This window comes from Leopardus geoffroyi, chromosome C2, assembly GCF_018350155.1.
Source record: "Leopardus geoffroyi isolate Oge1 chromosome C2, O.geoffroyi_Oge1_pat1.0, whole genome shotgun sequence".
NCBI lineage: Eukaryota > Metazoa > Chordata > Mammalia > Carnivora > Felidae > Leopardus > Leopardus geoffroyi.
The window spans coordinates 143,090,480-143,104,148 of NC_059333.1; the positions used below are offsets into that span (position 1 = coordinate 143,090,480).

The 13,669-nt window shown below is 41.4% G+C and overlaps 1 long non-coding RNA gene across 1 annotated transcript; it reads left to right on the forward strand.

Annotated features, from left to right (window-relative positions):
* Positions 1-312: 312 nt before the first annotated feature.
* On the forward strand, positions 313-13,010 carry LOC123576198. The gene is made up of 3 exons (XR_006701217.1): positions 313-451; positions 622-774; positions 12,709-13,010. It is a non-coding gene; the product is annotated as an uncharacterized LOC123576198 (long non-coding RNA).
* Positions 13,011-13,669: the final 659 nt, after the last annotated feature.

Here is a 13,669-nt window from a genome sequence, read left to right on the forward strand (position 1 = left end):
TCGACCTGTTTATACCAGTCAGTCCACAAAGACAGATTATGGTGACCAAATAGTTAAAATAACAGTTAAGACGGCTTCCTAAGTATAATTTTCCAAGCAGTCCTTGGTGAATGCAGGCTTGTTTTTTTTTTTTTTTCCCAGTAATGTTAGGTTTTAAAAAATATATACAGCCATCAAATTAAGGGGAAATGTATGATTTTTCTCTCTATTCTGATCACACATTCCTAGAGGATAGTTTTTGGCTAAGTAAAGACATACATTCATTTATTCATTTCTCAGATGTTGTCTAATGCCTTCTGTGTGCCAGGTGCTGTTCTAGGCGCTTGAAGATACAAAGAGGAGCAAAACAGACAAAAACTCCTGCCCTCTTGGACCTCACTTGCTAAAGGGGAGACAGAGAGGAAACAGAAGAGACTGAAAAATATACATCGTACAGTGGTGTCGGACGTTGGTAAGTGAAAGGAAGAAACATCGATTAGAATAACTCCTCACCTTAGTGAGGAGGATGCTAAGTTAGATATGATTATGATGTGATGTTTCTCTGATCAGATGACAATTTAGTGGAGACCTGAATGAAGCAAGGGAACGAGACCTATGGATATGTTGGGCGGTGTTTTTCAGGCAGGGAGCAGCTAGTGACAGATCCCTGAGAATGGAACACACCTGGAAGTTTCGAGCAATGGCAAGTGCGCTGGCTAGAGCACCAAGAGTGACCTGTCGAGCGGGTGAGGCAGTGAGGCCACAGGATCTTACCAGAGGCGCTCAACAGTTTGGGTGAGTCAGTTCTTCACAGCCCTCCTGTGAAGGGGCAATATGTTTCCTCCGCCCCCAGGAGCTAAAGGCTACTAGCTCCCCGCTTACTAGGACAAGCCAACATACGTCCCTACTTATTTCCAGTAGCACACTGGGCTATGTATGGAATTAGTCCCAGTGGAGACTAAGCTTTAGGACAAGAAGTGACACCATCAGGTTTGCTTTGTTAAGGTTACTGTGACTGCCGAGCAGAAAGCAGATTGAACAGGTGGAAGGTTGAAGATAAATCATTGAGAACGCTGTTCAAGTGGACCCGGGGAAAGAGAATGGTGGCAGGTCTGGGAGGTATCAGTGGAGGTGGCCCAAAGCAGTTGCCTTTTGGGAATATTGTTTGAAAGAGGAGCTGGCAGGATGGGCTGGTGTTGGAAGTAAGATGGGTGAAAAAGTCGAAGGTTTTCTGTTGTCATTTCTGTTCCCGTTTTGCTTATAAAGAAGTATTAGAAGTAATGTAGCTAGCTATCTTATCTTCTGGCCATTTCTGTGTTTGCATGTGTGTGTGTGTGTGTGTGTGTGTGTGTGTGTGTGTGTATGCAAGCCTTATTATTTAAATGATACTTGCACCCCTGGGTTTCTTAGCCTCATCACTACTATGCTGGGGAGCCATTTTGTGCGTTATAGGATGTGTACTAGGATTCCTGTGCCCGATTCACTAGATGTGAGTAGTACTTTCTTCCTAGTGTGAAACCAAAAATGTGTCCAAACCTTATTCAGTGTCTCTTAGGGGGGCAAAATTACCACCAGTTGAGTACCACTGGTCTAAAAGAGGTAATGAGGCTGTGGTCCTAGCTCTGCCTCTAATTGAGTGACCTTGGGCAAGCCACTAACTGCTCAGGGCTCTGTTTCTTGCTGTGCATTTATCAGAAGTATGAGTAAGATGTCTGTTAACCCAAATTGGTAAGTCTATAAATTGGTTAACCAACTCCTTTCTGGGGAATTAACTTCCACTCAATTTCAAATGAACAGTGTCTCAAAAAAATCTTATTAATATAAACATAAAATTAGTTTTTCTTCTGGGAGTGAAAAAATGCCCCCAACAATTATAAGACTGATTTTCTCAATCTAGGCCATAATTTGAACAGGCAAAATTTGCTAATAAGCATTCCCAGATTCTGAAATAGCTTCTGCAATTTTCCTATTTGCAAAGTCAATTGGGGACTTAAAACCACAGCTGTCCATGTGTGGTTTTCTGTGGGCCTTATTGGGCAATTTGGTCCAATAAAGTTTAGCTTTCAGTGGACAATGTTGAATTATGGCAGGCACTGCTAGGGATTATTTTGCTACATCACGTCTTCCCCTCCTTTGCCCAATTAGGGCTGTCAGTAAATAAATGAAATTGTTGGAACAGATGGAAAAATTTAGTACGACCTCTTCTAAATGATCTCATACAACCTCTGTGAATTTTGTGAAACTATTTCCCTTAAATAAGTATATGTTTTTTCTTATCCACCCTAAAATTTGGGATTGAGGAGTGTCCATAATCAAACGGGTGGCACTCATTTGCACCAACAGGCTGGGATAGGCTTACCTCTTACCTTTAACTGGTATGGAGTTGGGACCAGATCCTAAGCCTCTTTGCCTTAGGTCATGGGTTTTGCTCACTGCACCTACAGTGACTGCCATTTTGCCAGATATTGAGAGGGGAGGCCAGCATGCCGATATGCAGTGGGCTGTGAAGGTGTGTTTACAAAATCATGGAAAAACCAGAAAGTCAAACCACATGGCTCTTTATTTGTTGTATGTGTTGTGAGAAGGCTAAAATCTATTCCCCGTGTGCGTCCTCTATTTGGGTGACCTATATGCAGAGTTTCTACTTTATAGAATCTATGGATGCTTTTTATTAAATGAAAAAGATAAATCAATTTTCTATATTTATCCCTGCCTTCTAGCTTCTCTAAGCTTGGCCACCGCCAGAGCCTTTTAAGGAAAGCAGAGTCAGCTAAATGTGCCTGCCTCTTTCTGGCTTTTCCTGATTTCTAGATGGCCAGGAATTTCTTTCCTGGCCATATTCAGTGGTCAACGTTCGATGCTAAATGGTGGATTAATTTATGGCATTGATTACTATAAATTAATCAGCATATGGAAAAAGTGGTCCCCAGAGGGCTGCATCTGGTGACTTGGACAGGGCCAACCCTGGGATGACTTCCATTATTCCAATGACAATAAGGCAATTAAGCTTTAGAAAGATGGCAAGGATGTGGCCCACCATGAGGAAAAAACCAGATTTATGGAGCATTTTGCCTCTAAAGAGCTCTGTTGAGCATGGCTCTACCTGGAAAAATGGTTGAATAAGAAAACAAAATACATTTATAGCCCAAGGCAGATCATGAGCATACCTCTGAGTCCATTTTGTCTATCTACTGGAGGTTCTAAAATTCTCATTGGCAAGAAGAATTACAAAGAAATTATTACTCCTTTTATTCTTTCATTCAATAAATATTTGAATATTTGCTTTCACGGAGTTTAATGCTGGGCAGAAGGGGGAGTAGAAAGGCCAGTAGGATATAGGGCCTTCTCTTAAGGAATTGATGGCGTTGTATCGATCAGACTGCCACAGACAGTTCTAACTCTACTACGTATATATGACAAAATAAAAGGCATGCTGTGGCAGAGAGGTGGTCAAGCATTGTGGAATAAGAGGAGAAAACACAATCACTTCTAGTTATAGGGGGAGCTGTATGTAATGATATATTAATTAGGATGCTTCAAGGAAAGTAACACAATACTCAATGGAAAGGAGCTTAAACTGACACTGGGGATCTGGTTAAAATGCAGATTCTGATTCAGGTTTTCTGGGCTAGTGCCCAAGATTCTGTGGTTACAACAGAATTCTCTGGTTATAACCGGTTCCAGTTTATATTGAGAGACTTGGTCCACTGACCACCCTTTGAGTAGCAAGAACTTTTAAAACTAGGCTTTGTATTATTTCATATAACAGAAGTTTGGAGACATGTGGTTTCAGGGTGGGTTTAAAAAGCTCAAATGACATCAGTAAAGAACCAGGTTCTTTCCATTCTTCTTCTCCGATCCTTGACATAATGGCTTCTGTCTTCACACTTTCCTCTCATGGTCTCAGGATGGTTGCCACAGTTCTAGGCATCACACACAGGCATGACAAAGGGCATGATCAGTAGAAGAAGAGGGATATTTCTCCTCTTGCTATTCTTTTTTTATAGGGAAAAAGGCCTTCACTAAAAAATTCCTGGCACCAAGCTTCCCCTTAGTTTCCAGTGACTGCAGTCATGTGTGATGTTATCCTTCACTGCAAAGTCTGCTGGGAAAGCAGGTTTTCAGCTCCTACAGTGAGTTATGGGCTCTGTTGTAAGAATGGTGGGGAGGAAAAGTTGGTTGGGCAGCCAACTGCACTTGTCACAGTGGGGCTGGGGTTCTGTTGGCCATAGAAATCTTGATGGGCTAGGGACACCCCACTGAGTTAGCACGTGGAAGGGGAAATTGGAGTCCATCATATAATGTGTCACTTAGATAGCATTAGATGACTTAACTTAGACCTTAGAATTGTCTCCTTCTAGAGGCACATGTCTCCCTATCCACCCCTCTATTGTCTTGATTCTAAACACTGACATTTCTCACCTTGAATATTGTCCTAGAGTCCTAAATGCTCTCCCTATCCCCACCCTTCTACACCGCCCATCCATCCTGCATACAGCGTCAGACTCCTAGCCTACAAATATGACTGTGATATACTTTGTTCAAAACTCTTTAGTGGTTCCTGATAAAATATTAACTCCGTAATATAGTCTTCAAGTTTCGTTATAATTTCCTGTCTGCTACTTGTTTGTCCTGCTTCACCTCCCAACACTACCCACTAAAAGTCAGACTTCAATGCTACAGAGAATAAGAGAATGATTTTGCTGGGACCTATGATTCAATTCTATAGGTATAAAACCATCTGCTTAAGAATTCCTTTCAATATCTCCACAGATCATGAGAAATGATTACTAGGATTCCCCTGTTACAGAACATGTACATTTTCTAATCCACCCCCTATGCTAGATGCTTGATTATCATGGCCATCCTCAAATATGCCAGGAGGCTTTAATGGTGAGAACTCCAGGGGCCTTTCATTCACTGAGGGAGGGGGAGTCATTTGGAGTCAAAGTTCTGATTTCCTTAATATTACCCTTAGTTTGCTTTCCTTTCCGTGATTTATTAAATTTTACCCAAGACTTGAGGACTTTCTGGCTTATTTGACTTTTCGGTATGCATGATTTATTATTATTAATATCTCTGCCCATGCTCTCATTATTTTTATCACTCTCCCAGATGTAAGTCATAGGCTGCTTACTTTCCCTTCCTGTCCTGCACCTCCCCCAAATCAAACACGGAGCCTGTCGTATCTTAGGTGCTTAGAAAATGCTCTTTCCTTTCTCATCCTAAGACATTTATTGAGCACCTTTTGTCTGGTATGGTGCTAGGGAGTTGAAGATCCAACACATGGTCTCAGCCTTTAGATGGTCACACTTGAGTTCACCATGCAAATGCTAGTTTGATTATAGCCATATGGCAGTATGTAGGGAGCATTGGAAATGGGAAGGAAATCGTCCTTAGTGAGTTAGGAAAGGTGATTTGGGGAGGATGTTGGTGAGAGACACCTAAAAGGTAAGGAGAACCTGGGAGTATCCTTTCTGGGAAGTATCCCAGTAAGCAGCACAAGAGTGCAGTGAATTTGGGGGAACCATGAACAGCTAAACTTGGCTAGACCCTAGAAGAAGAGGAAATCAAAGAGGAGGAGGCTAGTGAAGTAGGCAGACAGATTATAATGAGACTTATAGGGCTGTGTGATAAAGTTCTGGTTTTATTATGAACCACTGAAGAATTCTAAACAAGGCGTGTGACCAACACATTGCAGACTAGGAATCGCTCCTGCTCCTGGGCTGAGAGCAGAGTTGAGGACAGTTAGACCTTTTCGGAGGGTAATAGAGTACCCAGGTGAGATATGATAATGTTCTGAATCAAGCCAGCAGTGGAGGGGCGTTGACAGAGTGGTGTGGACCATTAGCAAGATATTGAGGGGGTAAACTTAGTTCTATTTGGTGATGCATAGGGAGGCTAAGGGTGACTATGTGGTGAGTAGAGAGAAGAATAGGACTTTGAGCTTCTTTTACGCCCCTTCGCGCCCCTCGCTGAAATTGTTGCACGACTCCTTATGTCCAAAGGTGCGTGCCAGATACACCCGACAACCTATAAATGTAACTCAATCTTAATTCCTGGTACAACTCGCTAGCAGTGCCTCTCGCCGTGTAACTCTTGAGGAATTGAGTACTGTGGCTCAAAGAACTTTGGCCATGTGTGAATATTGCACCTTTCCTCTCGGGTATGATCTCTATTTTTATTGAACAACTGTCAGTAGGCCACGCAGCATTGCCAACAACACACTGAAAATAGAATGAAAGCAATTACCTCAGCAAAGATTAACGCAGAAAGTAAAATTGCACTTATGTAATACTCCTTTTCCAGGCACTGAGACCAGCCTTCCGTTGGTTTGTCTGTATCTGTTTCAAAACGGTAACAGAATGACACCATCCCTGTCCATGCTGGAGGGATCCATTTTCTCCATAATCCCCTCTTCCTGCGATCTCTAAATCTGTTCTCAGAGCAGACTGCAGAAGAGGGCTGCTCCCCAGGGATGATTTCCCATCAAGATGCTACAAACAGATGAGAGATAATATTAGCTAACAACATATCAGCACTCCTCTGGTGTTTGGCAACTACTTGTCAGTAAGCTTCAAGAAGATGCTTGTGTTTTGGAGAATGTCAGTCCTAAGAGGAACTAAGAGTTGCAGAAGAGATGATTTAGGCCAATTCACAAGCCTGGGGAAATAAATGGCTTGCCTGAAGCTTCCTTTGTCCCTTGAATTTAAAGAAAGGATTGAAACCCCAGCCTCTACTCCAACAAGGGCATTTCCCCCACGCCCTTGGCTTCTTACAATGAAACAGGGACCATAGGGAAAGCTTCCTTGTCAAATCCCTAACACCCCCAGTGGGTGGAGAAAACCTTAATACAAAAGAAGAAAATCAACCCCATAATTAGATACGGAACTGACTCCAGACCAGCTAGCAGAAATATTGTGCCGGCTTCCATAAGTGCTACAGAAGGAGGAAAGGAAAGTCTGCATCAGCAACTTGAGGCTTACATGTGGGTCTGATGGAACGATACCATTTCACAAAGCACAAACAATAACAAAAATAGCTATGATTGGAGGCAAAAAGAAACAAGAACAACTAATTGCTAAGGAGGGCCACTTTGGCATCAATTGTTAATGTCACCCAGCTTCACCCCCCCCCCCCCCCGCCAAACCCCTATTAAGTTGTACTATTATAAATGTTAACCTCTGACCAAACCTCGTCAAAGCAAATCTCATATCTGAAAAGTAACAGGGAGGGGCGCCTGGGTGGCGCACTCGGTTAAGCGTCCGACTTCAGCCAGGTCACGATCTCGCGGTCTGTGAGTTCGAGCCCCGCGTCGGGCTCTGGGCTGATGGCTCGGAGCCTGGAGCCTGTTTCCGATTCTGTGTCTCCCTCTCTCTCTGCCCCTCCCCCGTTCATGCTCTGTCTCTCTCTGTCCCAAAGATAAATAAACGCTGAAAAAAAAAATTAAAAAAAAAAAAAAAAAAAAAAAAGAAAAGTAACAGGGAGACAGGATGGTAATGGAGATCGTGGGTGGAAATAGGATGCCTGAGACGCACTGATGATTCTGCCTTATGCACCTAGGTCCCCATGTTAGTTAGTTAGAAAGAGAGAGAGGTTATCTGCCAGACATAGTAAGTGTTATATACACTATCTCAATTGACAGTGTATAATTCTTATAGCCACTTTACGAGATGAGTATTGTAGTATTGTTCTCCCTTAAGGTAGGGAAACTGAGTCAGAGAAGTTATGACCCTTCCCAAGCTCAGACCTTCCCAAGTTTAGACCCAAGTTTAAAAACTGTTTATTTTAAAGTAGGTTTACATTTGCAAAAGAATTGCCAAGATAGTACAGACCGACCATTCCTGTACACCTTTTACCCAGCCTCTCCTAATGTTAACATTTTGCATCACAATGTGGACCCAACTTCAAGAGCTTTGTTCCCATGCAATTCACATACTATATAGTTGACCTATTTAAAGTGTACCTTTCAATGGTTTTTAGTATATTAAGAGATATGGATAACTCTAGTCATGTTTAGAATATTTTTATCACCTCAAAAAGAAACCCCACACCCTTCAGCTATCTCCTCCCTTCCCCACTCCCCTCCACACGCCCAAGCCCTAAGCAACGGCAAATCTATTTTATGCCTCTGCAGAAATCCTAGGCATTGCATATAAATAGAATAATATTATATGTGATATTTTGTGACTGTATTGTTTTACTTACCATCACATTTTCAAGATCCAGCTATGCTATAGCAGGTCTCAATATTTCATGCCTTTTAATGGCCAAATAATATTCCATAAACATATTTTGTCTATCCATTAATCAGTTGATGCTTACTTGGGTTGTTTCCACATTTGGCTTTTATGAACCATGTGAATATTGCTGATAAAGATGTTTGGAGAGCATGATTTTAGATCTGTAAGGATCTGGTGAGTGTCCTAATACATCACTCCTGAAATAAACTGACTTATCCATCCAGTTGCTAACTGAAGACCTTCCCACGAAGGCAAGCCTTTAAGCCCACAGCAGAGGGTAGTCCAAACATGCATGTCCTATGAACTTGCCCTCTACAAAAGAGTTGAAGTAATAGATAATGTTCAGTTTCTTCTTTCAAACTCATCGATCAGGTAATCTGACAGTCTCCCTTCAGGATGAGGATAAAGGGGCCGGAGATATGACTTAGCTCCTTAGCTCAGGTGAGCCCAGAAGCAGAACCTTGAGATAAAGGCGAGAGTTTGAGTAGTTTGTTTGGAAGGTTTGGGGAGAGGTGAAGGGAAGTGAGACATGGAAGGAAAGGAAACCAATAAAGGGTATACTTTTAAGCAAATTAGTGTTGTGGGTAATTGGGGCACAGTCACATCGAGGACCTCTTGGAGACAGTGTGGAACATGCCTTGGAGTCAAACCAAAAGAGGAGGAAGGTGTAGGGTATTTATCCATCAACTCCCATCGGTCTTGGGGGTAAGGAGTAAGTCCTCTAACTCTTCCAGGGAGAGACCAGGAGAACAAGAAGAGAGCTTCCATCCTGAAAATGAGACTTTCTGAGTAGATGTTGACTGATGAATACTGGACGCAGCCCTATAGACCTGCACTTACTTGTCTGTAGAGTGAGGACTAATTCTGTGTTCACTAAATCCTTGATCATTAGATCTGGAGTTGTATATGAAGCAATATTCCAGTCCAGCCTTGTCCCCTTTTAGTTTATTGCTCCGGAAGAGATCCCTGCCCTGTATGTTAATATGTGAATGTGGTATGTGAGAGAGAGCACACGTTTTGGAGACTGATGCTCCTGGGTTCAAATCCTGACCCCCACCATATAGAATCTACGTGCAAACTGTTTGAACAAACTGTCTCATCTTAGAACAAGTTCTTGGAATCCATAGTCGTTTCCCACCCACAACTTCCGCTCCAAGGTCAGGTGATAAACTAAATGACATGTTTGTTGACACTGAGCACAGTGGCTGATTTGTAGTATGGATTCAATAAGGAGTCACTTTCCATATTTCGACTAGGACTAAGGAAGATATGCAACAAATAAATGCATTCATTCATTCCACAAATATTTATTAAATAATGTGCAGAATTATCTAGCATGTGCAGAATTGTATTGTAGTCATCAGTGAACAGTGGTAAAGAATCCAGATTTCTCCCTCATGAAGCCTACATTCCAGTAAGTCAAAAACACTGGGATCCTGCTTTTACATGTCAGATCCTATTTTTATTATCTGGAAAAATATGGTTCAATTTATATTAGTCACCGGGCTTTTAACTTCTCAAACTATAAGCTTCATATCGAAGTGTCCCCAAGCGCACTCTCTCCAACCCTTAATCAAACATATTCTGAGAAGCATTTCTCAAATCTTTCTTTGATGTTGCATTAGTTGGACTTTTTTTTTTTTTTTGGTCCCAAGAGACAGAAACTAAATGTGAACTAGTTTAAGCAAAAAGGTGATTTCTTGAAAAAAGAGGATGAATAAAAGCAGGGGAGAGCAGAGACATGGCTGGACTTCCAAATAGCTTGAACCAGGGACTCAGACCCTACAGGGAATCACTCTGCCTCTCACATTTGTCCCTGTGTGGAAGTTTTGTCACTCACAGTATAGTGTGGCTTTCTCTGCATGGCAGATATCATGCCTGCTCATGGCTCCTATGAGTTACACCTTGCGATGTTAGTCATCAGAAAGATGAGCCCGGTCTTCCCAGTTTTCTTGTCCAAAATTCCCAAGAAGAGAATCTGATATTTCCACCTACGGATAGGAATTCTCTATTGGATCTCTCAGCTACAAGACATTTCCCACAATAATTTTATGGCTAGGGAACTAAGAGTGCAATCCTAGAATCCCATAGGTACCCATATGACCTGTCAAGACACGGAACCCCAAGAAGGCTGATTCTCATATCCTGGGTACCTTTCTGGCAGAAAACATGTATAATAGTGGTTCTGAGAGCTGGAGAAATGAGCAAACAATAGAGCCAGAAGAGGCCACATCTTATTCAGTCCACACAAGGTGTCCATTAGTAGAAATGAGCCAACAATACATTACTTCCTGCAAATTTGTTGAGTATATTCAAAACAAACACATTAAAATGGATTATTCACCATTTATGTGTCAGGGAAATAATAATAATGTCTTTATTGCACATATTAATGTTCTTGAGTGCTTCCAAAGTACTGTGGAACTTCAAAACATTTTCCAGTTTCAGAGAATTAATTAGCTCCCCTGTGGAGCAGCTCACGAGCAATATTGCCATTTTAGAGATAGAATGATTGAATTGGAAAGGCAAGGGGTGTTGAATTATTCATCTTTTCAATAAGCATGTATAAGCACCCACTCCTTGCATGGCTCGACTGACAGTTGTGGGGGCATAAATTGATTGGAATAAAGTCTCTGCTCTCAAGGAACTTTAGTCCCCTATGATAAGTCTACTAGGAGAGGTGAACTTGTCAACAGCTAGCCTGAATAGGAGTCTACATAAAGCCAAGATAAGATGGATAAACATGAGAAGATAAAAGAAGCTGACAGAGCTGGAAAGAAAGTTAAATGGCAGAGGCCCATGAAAAAACCATGATAGGGAATTTGGTCTTCACTATGTGGACCAGTCATTAAATACACACACACACACACACACACACACACACACACAAATTACTATGCATTTATACATGGCCAGTCCTCTAATTCCTTTATTTTTATTAAACAGTAAACCTATTTCTCCCATCTCCCCCAACCTCTGCCTCTGGCAACCACCAATATGTTCATTGTATTGAAGAGTTTTGTTTTTTGTTTTTTTTTTTTTTTTGGTGTTTTGTTTTGTTTTGTTTTGTTTTAGATTCCACATAGAAGTGAAATCACACAGTATTTGTCTCTCTCTCTCCGGTTTCTTTCACTTAGCATAATGCCCTCAAGGTCCATTCATGTTATTACAAAGGCAGGATTTCCTTCGTTTTTATGGCTGAATAATATTCCATAGTGTCATTTTGTGTGTGTGTGTGTGTGTGTGTGTGTGTGTGTGTGTGTGTATGTATTTTTCATTACCCATTCATCCATCAATAGACACTTAGGTTGTTTCCATGTCTTGGCTATTGTAAATAATGCTGCAATGAACATGAGGGTGCAGACGTATTTTTGAGACGGTGATTCTGTTTTCTTTGGATAAATACCCAGAAGTGGAATTGCTGGATCGTATAATAGTTCTATTTTTAATTTTTCGAGGAATCTCCATGTTGTTTCCCATGGTGGGTGCACTACTTTGCGTTCCAAATGATCTCAGTAAATGGAAGAAAAACTGATCCATGTACCCAAGTCTTCCAAATGATGAGCTAGATTCACGAGTGTACATTGCCCAGTGAGTTCTGGGTTAAAACTTGCAATGCCATTCGAAGACTAGATTGTTTGTATAATGTTCAGATTTTCATTATCCAGGCAAGGTCCGATTCTTATCGGGTTCTCTTTGTAAACCCAAATGACATAAAGTGAGGACATCCATGAGGAACTATGGAGATATGGGAAAGATGCACATGGGAACGCCCATCTGGAGAGAAACTGAGGTCTGAGCCTCAGCTCCTGTCGAACGCCAAGAGCCAGCACACGCTGCCAGGCATGTGACGGAACCATTTGGGAAGTGAATCCTCTACTTCTGATTCCAGTGGCCCTAAGCTGACGCTGAGTGGGCCAGAAGTGAGCCTTCCTCCCCGAGCCCTGTCCAAATTCCAGATTCAGGCTAATAAAAGATTGTTGTTATTTTAAGCCAAGAAGTTCTGGGGTGATTTGTTATGAAGAGTACTTAACTGGAACACGTTCCACAAAGGATTCATGATATTAACATCTTCTTGCCTTGATTCCATTCATTTAAGTCACCCCAACTATTTAGATTTCAGAAAATCAACTCAAGGGCTCGGAAAAATGCATTTCCATTTCTCTGGAGAGTTCCAAATGGAAAATGCAATTAAAATTTCAAGAGGTTTCCTTTAGTTGCAAAATTACTGGAATATATTGATTTTAAAACAATTGCTTACCCCTATTTCTAAAGAGAGTTAAACTGAAAACACCAGTAAGTAATGTAATATTTGTAATACACACCATAAGTTTTACAAAAGCTCCCCCTCTGGGCCAGAGGGGCCGCTGCTGTGATGTGAAGGTCATTGAATGAAGTGGCCCTTCAGTGCTAGGCTTCCTTCTTAATTCACTAATCAAGTTACAAATATAGCTTCTGATACCTCCTCTCTTCTCTTTTTTTATAGGTTGTCAAGACAAGTCAGGGGCAGCAACCAATCAGCTCCTCGTATTAAACAGCATATTTTGCTGAGCTGGATTTGACTCCTGGTTGCTACAAAACAAATCTAAGTTTATATCAGAGGTGACAAACTCCATGCCCTGTCATTTATCCTTTTTATAGCATGGGCGACACCAATGGTCAGCAAGTCTTGTTGATGAGCATGTGAATCAAGTAGAGCAGAAAGCATCCCAAGTCTAGAGGTTTCCTCTGTCAATAGGTAGAAATTGTTTGTTTTAATTAAAAGAGAACTAATTTAAAAACAAATTCCTCTGCTTTTGATTACCCTATATATATTTTTTTAATTTTTTTTTAACGTTTTATTTATTTTTGAGACAGAGAGAGACAGAGCATGAACGGGGGAGGGGCAGAGAGAGGGGGAGACACAGAATGGAAGCAGGCTCCAGGCTCTGAGCCATCAGCCCGGAGCCCGACGTGGGGCTCGAACTCACGGACCGTGAGATCGCGACCTGAGCCGAAGTCGGACGCTCAACCGACTGAGTCACCCAGGCGCCCCATTGATTACCCTATATATTTTAAAAGATACTTGTAATCCCTGTATGAACAGGGATAACCACTGTTAATACTGGAGTATACATTACTCTAGACACGAGCCTAAACATATGTATATATTCACATTTATACATGTAATGATTGCCAAGAGAAAAACATATTGAGATTTTTACCGTGTAGTAGGCACTTATTTGTGAAATAAGTGTTTTGCAAATTTCAATGAAAACAGAACACTATGAGGTAATTAACATCAACCAATTATACCTTTAAGGAATTGGAAGTTCAAGTCTAAGATTTCTACGTAGCTATCAAGTAGAAATGTATAGCTCCAAACCTACATCTGTTGACTCCAGATATTAACTTTTATTATTGTGTCTCTCATGTTGTGCATCTGATTTTTTTGCATCTAAAATTAT